Raw genomic sequence first — 9,150 nt, forward strand, 5'->3', positions numbered from 1 at the left:
CCTTTTGCTTCTCTCTTCCATGTCATCCCAGAATCCTTTTCTACCCAGCACTGTAAGAAGCCATTACCAATCAATTGGCGTCGGGTACAACTTAAAACCTGTTTTCCTTCCCTGGTCCTTGCGTTTGCAGCTAGAGCAGGATGCCTCTGGAGAAATGATTAAATAGTGGCTACTTCCCTGATGCTCTGAGGTTTAAAATATGAAAACCCAGATTGTCATGTAGCTGATTAATGTTTTCAAAGTCTTACGTGAGTGAATTTTAAATAGATTCTGTTCAGTGTATCAACTACTCTCTGGAAACATTTTCCTTTTTGGAAAGCTGCTTTGGGATGGTTCATTAACGTGACACAATAAATTAGTAATTTTGCAAACTAAAGAGTACTTAAAAACATTTAAGTGCTCTAAAATTATGCAGACTCCCCAAGGGCTCTCAGGGACGGGTTATACATGGGTAGACACAACCAAGTGATTGGAAAAGATGTAGGAGCAGGACTGTTAATTTAAGGCTTCTATCAGGATGGGGTTAGGAAAGAGTGCCTAAGGAAAAGCCCTCTCAGCTTGAGTGGGTTGGTAGGGGCAGATGTGGTCCTGATCATATATATTCCGGCTTCAGTAGCTGAGCTCCTTAATGGTGTGAGCCACAGTGGAACTGATTGGGCATGCGAGGATCAGGTACAAGCAGCACCTAGTGGAACACAGTCCATGATGAGGAGACCTGATTTAAGTATTTGAATTGTTTATTACTTTAGGTGACTCATGGTTTTCTTTGTCAGGGACAATTATGTTTTACCTGGAACTGATGTATGAATTGCTTTCAACTTTTTTCCGCCCTAAGCCCCCAGATAGGGTTTTTTCCACTTTAGTCACATTGATAATGGAGGGGCATCGAAAGACAAGTCTAAATGACGACCTCACATAAATAACTATATATCCCTCTAAAATCTGGCTGTTTTAGACTGACTTATAGGGAGAAATTGACTTAACTCTTATTTAAGAATTTCTAGATTTCTATTTAGGTTGAGGTAGAAATAAACATCCTTTTCTTATTCTTTTCCAGTTGAACTGATTAGAGATTCCAGGAAGTTCAATTAAAAAATTAAAAGTAAAGTATCTGTGGTGACAAATAAATAAAATTTTGAGTTACATCCATCGAACTTTTGTGTCTTTGCATCCTTTCAATTGTTCTCCTTATGACCTGAGGAATTTTGCGTTCCTCCAGTTGTTTTAATGAAAAGTCAGGTGTGTGTGAATTAAGCATACTTTGCCTGAACAAAATGTATAACAAAGCATCTAACTGACAGCTTTGCTTCACACAAACGAAAAATCTGGCCAGCTCAACAAAGCCTTTGTCAATTCTGTGGGTTTCATAGTGGAGACTCTTGATGTGACTGATTATTGGGCTGCTTCTGTTTGTTTGGTGGTTTCCTCTTTGTGATCTTTGATGAAATGTTACTTGAAGTTATGGGATTTTTCTCTCTTTTTAAAAATTCTTAGTAAAATTATAGGGCAAGAAATACAAAAGCAACAAGGGAGAGATGAGACAAGTACATGTAACACGTAGAATTTCTGACAGTTGTCTTTGTGACTATCAGCAGAATGCAGCTGGATATCTTTAGAATGTGCATAGAACTCACTGTTGATTTAATGAAAATCATTTTCAAATCATTTTCATGCAAGACCAGAACAAATGGTTTCTTCAACTCCTCATGAAATTGTTAAGCTTAGACTTTCCTTCAAACCTTCAGGAAATTGTCTGGTGACAGGATGCCAATGTTCCCTCCAGGAGAGACTAGTTCCTAACAATACTATTTATTTTAAGGATAGCAAAAATTATATACGACTAGGTGCAAACGTTTTCCTTTGTTTGCTGTCTCCTATCCTTTGTCTTTGCGAGTTTTCTCTTTCTTCACAGACCTGCCTCTCAGCCTTCAGGTACCAGAGAAATGGATGTGTTCTCATCACAGGCAAATCGTGCAAGTTCTTTATAAACTGTGACCTTACCTAGGGGTCAGTGTGTTTTTCTATAATCAAATAATCTACCACTTAGCACTCTCCAGCCTAAGCATGGCATACTATTCGAACTGGCAAATATTTCTGGCTTCTTTTGTCAAACTTGGGGTTGCAAATATCCAGAGCAGTCCTTTTCTTTAATTTGATCAGTAAAATAATTTTGTCCTTTTGTCCAGAAAAGGAACATAGTTTTCCAGAGGCCTAGGCACACACAAGTACACAAAAGCCTAAAGAAGGGCCAGATGTAAAGAAACAATATGATCAATCTCACACCTGTACCCATCAGTTCATAACTGCACACATTGTCTCATCTCTGGTACCAAAGTAAATCAGGAATTGGTAATCTTTAGACAATCATAGCAATGACATTCTTCCCATCTGAATATGCTTGCTATCCTTAAGATATGGGACGACCAAACACTTTGTAATCCAAGAAATCCACTAATACTGAATTTAAGATAGACCCCAGGTGACTTTTCATCATCTCTAGAAAGAAAACAAAGATCTTGGATTTATTAAGCCCCTGCTCTTGTCAGTCAATGACCTCAGTAATTTCTTCCTCATTTTATTTTATTCTAACAGCAACCATAGGAGATACATATTATCATTACCCTTTCTTTTCTCAGTGAGGAAAAGAAAAATAACCAAGTAGGTAGAAACGTCTAGATTTGAACCCTGGTGTGTCTAATTTCAAAGCATACTTGATACGGAGGGTGGTTTTGCTCTATTATCTCATGTACTCTTCTAAATATATTAATTTGTTAAATAGAGTTTATTCCCAGTTTGTGTTCAGAAATGATAGCCACTGGGACCTGTTGTTAATATTTCCATTTAAATATATGGCATCCTATGACCGAAAATAGTCTGGAAAATTTACTTATGAACAAATACACTTGAACACTAAGTATGTGATTTCTCCCTGGGCAGACATGGCAAGAAACAATGAAACTAAAATTGTGGACTGGAAACTTAATTCCAAGACATTCATCCTAAGGAAAGTATTCACAAGGAAAAGGAAAAAGTGAAAGCATAATTTACATAAATTACAAGCTTTTCTTCTCCTTCTCCTTCTCCTTCTCCTTCTCCTTCTCCTTCTCCTTTCTTCTTCTTCTTCTTCTTCTTCTTCTTCTTCTTCTTCTTCTTCTTCTCTTTTTGTCATGCCAGGGAAGGGGCAAGGGAGGAGGAAAACAGTATCTGGCAACAGAAGATCAATCATGTAAGTAAATCTTCATCAACTTAGTGTAATAGTTTTCAGCCATTAAAATATGAAAGTTGTAGGGCACCTGGGTGGCTCAATCAGTTAAGCGTCCAACTTCGGCTCAGGTCATGATCTGGAGGTTGTGGGTTCAATCCCCACATTGGACTCTGTCCTGACAGGGCTTGGAGCCTGCTTCAGATTCTGTGTCTCCCTCTCTGCCTCTTCCCGTTCGTGTCTGTCTCTCTCTCAAAAATAAATAACACTAAAAAAAATACTCAGATTAATTAAAAAAATAAAATATGAAAATTGTGAAGACTATGGAAATATGATGTAATATTTAAAATTACATATGAATTTGAGCAAGGAGGGTCTTAAAGATTATATTGAAACAATAGAACAGTGAATGTATTCTAATGGCACAGAGTAGCAGGGTAAATTTTTTGCTTTAAACATTCTCCTTTTAAGTGTTGTCAAAAAATTTTTAAAGTTTGTTTGTAAAAAAGTTATTTATATCTAGCCTTCCATATTGCAAATGTCATGTGCAAAATTTAATGTGATTTTGTATGTGGTTATAGTGTACATTTATTTCATGTTGTCCTGAATAAGATATTCTACACAATGTGGGAAAATTGGAGGCATGTCTCTTCTGTACCCTATTCTATCTGCCATCTTGGAGGATAATAATAACCAAAAATTTTGCAAAAGAAGTTAAATGGTTAGATCACTTGCTAACCAATGTGATCCACCTCTCAGACTTAAAGGAACAAACATACATATTCAAATAACCACACTCCCTATTATATAAAAAAAACTTTGTATTTAATAGAGAATATCTAAACCAAACTTATTTTTTTTTTTAATTTTTTAATGTTTATTTTTGAGAGACAGAGAGAGACAGAGCATGAGTGAGGGAGGGGCAGAGAGAGAGGGAGACACAGAATTCGAAGCAGGCTCCAAGCTCTGAGCTGTCAGCACAGAGCCAGACGCAGGGCTTGAACTCAAGGAGCCGAGCCAAGCAGTGAGATCATGACCTGGGCCAAAGTCAGATGCTTAACCGACTGAGCCACCCAGGCACCCCAAAACTGGAATTATTTTTTTAAAACTATCTTAAGTGAGGCTTTCCCCTTGCTCTTACAGATATATAAAATCAGTTATTATATTCTACAAAATACCAAAAGACTCACTAAAATATCCTCCAAATAAATGTACAGCTGAATTCATTGTAAAAGGACGTTGAACATTCCAGGGAAATAAAAAAAAAAAAAAAAGCCAGAGTCTTCCCCCAATTCTTCCTTGGTGTTCTTCTATATCAGTGTTAGATTTGAAAACTTAGAACTTTACAACTGGCCCTATTCCTGCACTCAAATGTGGCAAATGTGTACATATTTCTCCACAATAGGTCATGAGTTTGTACCATCAGTCCAGCCCAATTCTTTCCTCTTAACCTTTATCTACTATCTACCCTGGTGATACATCTCAGTAACCACAGAAAGGTTTTTAAAGATAATCCCAAGGCCCATGTAACAGGTTGTCTGAAACCTCAAGAACACCAATTCTTTCAAATTTCAGAAATACAGGTCTTGGCGAACCAGCCAGGTACATAAGTCCAGATTTTTTTTTTCTAACTCTGGGATATCAGTACCTTCTATGAATCCAATATCTGGGGTAGGGGGCGGGGAGGAATTCAATCTGTACTTTTTCAGGGATGTTCCAAAATCAATGAGCATACCATTTGAGAAAGAATTCCTGGAGAGGTTATGTATTTCCATGGCCTGCTTAAAATTGACCACTGAACCTTAGACCCAGTGCTTCACAGCCTCACTGACAGTTCAGGTACAGACCCTGGGAAGCCCCATATTGGCCTCCTTCTCTAATTTCTGTGTTTCTTCATCCATTCACCTTTTCTCAGCAAATTTAAGAAATTCTTTCTGCATCACAAGAACTACTTCTTTTGCATCTTCTGTGATTCTGCTTAAAAGTCATCTCCATAAAAAATGCACCATCCAATTAAATAGAATTTGGTGTCTGTGACCAAGAAATACCTCTGATTACACCACTTCTCATCAGTTAGACAGTTTGTGAGTTCAAAACCCCAAAAAAGCTTTAATCTATGGTTTCCTATTTAAAACACACTAATTGGTATTCCCGCTGTTTATAACTGATTATCTCAGTTTACTCCATCACAATGGATGTAAAATCATGGTCATAATTTGGGTCCCTGTTTGGGCCATTGAGTTCTTCCTAACTGACCACTCTTAACTAAATTTGGAAAATATTGTTAATTAAATATTTGTAAATATTTAAATTATTTTATTAAAAATAAAAATAATGTAAGCCCAACTCAATATTGATGTTGAGAAAGTTTAATTAATTAAAGACAGTACTATTGTTAATCTGAACTTTTTCTTTTTAGTTTGTGTGTTCCCTGAAAATAGAAAACATGCATTCTTGTGTAATCTCATGAATCATAATATAGTATCATTCTTTTGTTAAAAGTGGAACAAATATATTCCTAAGAATGATCATGATTTTACCATAAAAAAACCCTAAACTCTGCCTTTATCATATGCCCATGTCAGCATGGAATACTTGGTAACAGTGTTGGAGTTGAGATCTCTATGAACAAAGAATATCAACAGGGCAGTCATACAATGGGCTGTTTATATATTATAACATTAGGAATGTGAATTGACTAGAAAATGAGCACAGCATGAACTATATTCATGAATGTGTTCACTTGTACGTTCTTATGTATCCTTAAGACTCCACCAAGACTGTGATATACTGAAATATTAGTAATACATACACACATAAAAAATAAGGAAATAGTTCCTGTGCAATTAGAAAATTTAAAAAGAAATATCCAGTGTAGGTATAGATACTATATATAGTTGATTCTCATTACTCATATATTCTGCACTTGTGAATTTACTTATGCATAAAATTTATTTGTAGGCCAATCCTAAAACCAATACTTCCGGTGTTTTTTCAGTCCTTCTTGGACACGTACTGAACAGTGAAAAATTTGAGTTGCCCAAGGCATACATTACCAGCTAAGATCAAACAAGTTGACACTCTGCCTTCTTGCTTCAGTTGTTATACTGTAAACAGGTGACTTGTTTGTAGCCATGGTTTCTGCATTTTGTGCTCTTTGTTGATGACTTCGCTATTTAAGATTCCCCCAAGTGTCATATTAAAGTGCTATCTAGTATTCCAAAGTGCAAGATAGCTTCACTATGCCTATGGAGAAAATAAGTATTTTAGATGAGCTTTGTTCAGGCACCAGCTATAGTGTTGTTCACCATGATTTCAGTGTCAGTCAGTCAACAATGTATATTCAGTAAAGGATCTTTAAACAGAAACAGACATAAAACAAAGTTATATATTGATCACTTGACAAAAATGTGACCAGAAGCTCACAGGAACCTAATTTCTCATTTCCCCTAGGTGCAATGACTTAATATTCACTAATTCAATGTTTTTGGTGACTTTATAGAACATAACTATCACAAATAATGAGATTCGACTATATATGCATATATATAAATATACATGCATGTAAATGTATATGCACACAGATGTATATAAGTATGTATGAATATGAACTGTTCTATCTCTATATGTACCAATCTGTTCACTCTTCAAACCCATGTTTTTTCTCCTCTCATATAGAATTTTAGGTGTCTTTATGCAGTATATTTCTTGCATTGTTATAAAATCACTTGTTGGTTAGGTATCATTATTTCTTGCATCCACTGATCCCTAAAACTGTATTGGCATCAAGTTATGACAGTTAATATAAATATTAAATCCATAAAATTTTTAAATAGCACATATAGTTTTAGAATCTTGGCAATAAAACAATTTAAAAACAGGGCAAGACCACCTTCGTGGGACATCTACAGGTTCCTAACATGGTTTCTGTATACTGGCCCAAAAAGTCAATATGGCAACAGGAGGACATTAGGGTATTATTGCTTTAGAAGCACACAATTATGTATATCTAGGTGTCACTTATAATCTTAGCTTTCTACAAGGTTGTCTTATATATTAGAATGTTAGATCCAGCTGATATGAAAATGAAGGCAGGCAACACAACATTTGATCTATAGAGATATTCTGCTCCTATTAAATATTCATTGTGATCTTGAAGCTACTTGTCCCAAGAGATTGTCATGGTCACCCTGTTTTTTGTTTTTTGTTTTGTTTTTGTTTTTTTTAATCAAGTGAATCATTCCTCTTCCACTATCCTGTCAACTTCTATCCTGATACCAGCCAGTTAGCATCAAGTTGTGGATACACCACCTGCAGATTTTTACCCCTATAATATGGGAACTATTTTAAGTCTGTAGTTCCATCCTGAGGATAAATAGATGTACCTTGTCTTCTTTTCAAAGTACATGTTATCCTTGGTTCTCTTTGATGCATTAATTATTTTTCTACCTTCACAAAAATACAGGGTTTCAATTGGCATAGCTAAAATTAGGATCGATGATATCATTGCAATCTCAAAGTAAGTCACCTGGATAAAATGCATTGCAAATTGAGCCTTTTTATTCCAAACATATGCCTGAAAACACTGGAATTCTTCTTTTCTTCTAAAAAAGGTGGCTTTAGAAAATCATTAAAGTCCACAATGTATCTATTAGATTTACAAAAGGCAAATCCCAATGCACTTATTGTTTTGGGGGAAATCGTAAGTTATAGACTAGAAATCTGGTCACAATACTTTGGAAACTCATCTTTCTGAAGTATAGCTGAAGTACAGCTCACACTGTGAATGAAGAGTGTGGCCAGGAACCACAGGGGACTAGATAGAGGCACAAAATCAACTCTTCCTTGTTCTTTCCATTAGCAATCCAGAAGTAGTCATCTTCTTCTGGATGGTGGTCAACATGTGCCTTGCTGCTATGCCACACTGACCTTCATTTATATCTTTGCTCTGTGGCCAGCCATCCAATAGGCAATGGAAAGTCTGATTTCCCAATTTACTTTGCAAGGACCAAAATAACAGCAGGTGATCCCTATAAATCTTTGATGACCGGAATGTAGATAAAGTGCTCTCACCGGACCAGGTTGTGGTTGAAAGATTTCTGGTCCTTCTTCATCCAGGTTAGTTGACATGATGAGGTAGCTGTGAAGTAAGGTAGCAAGGAATGAAAGCCTCATACTATATTTTGAAATATTTAAATTTTTGTCCTGTTTTGAGAAAGAAAGAAAAACTTGGCGACTCTCAAACTTATTGCCTTTTTTATTTCTTTGATGAAAAATTCCTTTCCACTTACACTTGTATACTGGTTTCCCGTCACACAGAGACATTATACTATAATGGAAACTTAAAACAGCTTTTCTCATATTTTTTCCCATCTTTATAAATCAATCTTCAAAGGAGAGATTTACTTTTCTTCCGTTTTCTAAAGGATAACAGAGACCAATAAATGGCAATCTCAAAGGAAAATCACAACTGACATAAAGCCTAAAAATTTGTGAAAGAGAACAGACTTGAAGAAATTATTATTTCCTAATGATGTTATCCATAAATGAAATGGCAACCAGTTTTTCGAGATACTCCATAGTCAACACCAATTTATATCAGCAGATAATTGTGTGTCTCTTCGTATAAAGTAGATTTTTCCAATGCGATAGATATTTGGTTAGCTTTAGGATTTTCTTTTTTTCAGTAAATGATTAATATGCATCTATTAAGTTTCATATTGAAACATTCAGTATACGAAACGTAAACTTAAATACACACTTGTACATAATAATCACTTCTCTTTCGGTAGGAGTGTTGGTTGCTTGCTACACACTGTCAAGACCTATCCTTGACTATGAACATCTCATTGGTGAATGGATGGGAGAAATAGTTGTCAGTGAAAAAATAGAGTATGTCATGAGTATATATAAATAAGAACTCAGGCCAGTGGACAAAACCTCATTTC

The sequence above is a fragment of the Panthera pardus genome, unplaced genomic scaffold (assembly GCF_024362965.1).
Source record: "Panthera pardus isolate Hobbes unplaced genomic scaffold, ASM2436296v1 HiC_scaffold_7, whole genome shotgun sequence".
Classification (NCBI taxonomy): Eukaryota; Metazoa; Chordata; class Mammalia; order Carnivora; family Felidae; genus Panthera; species Panthera pardus.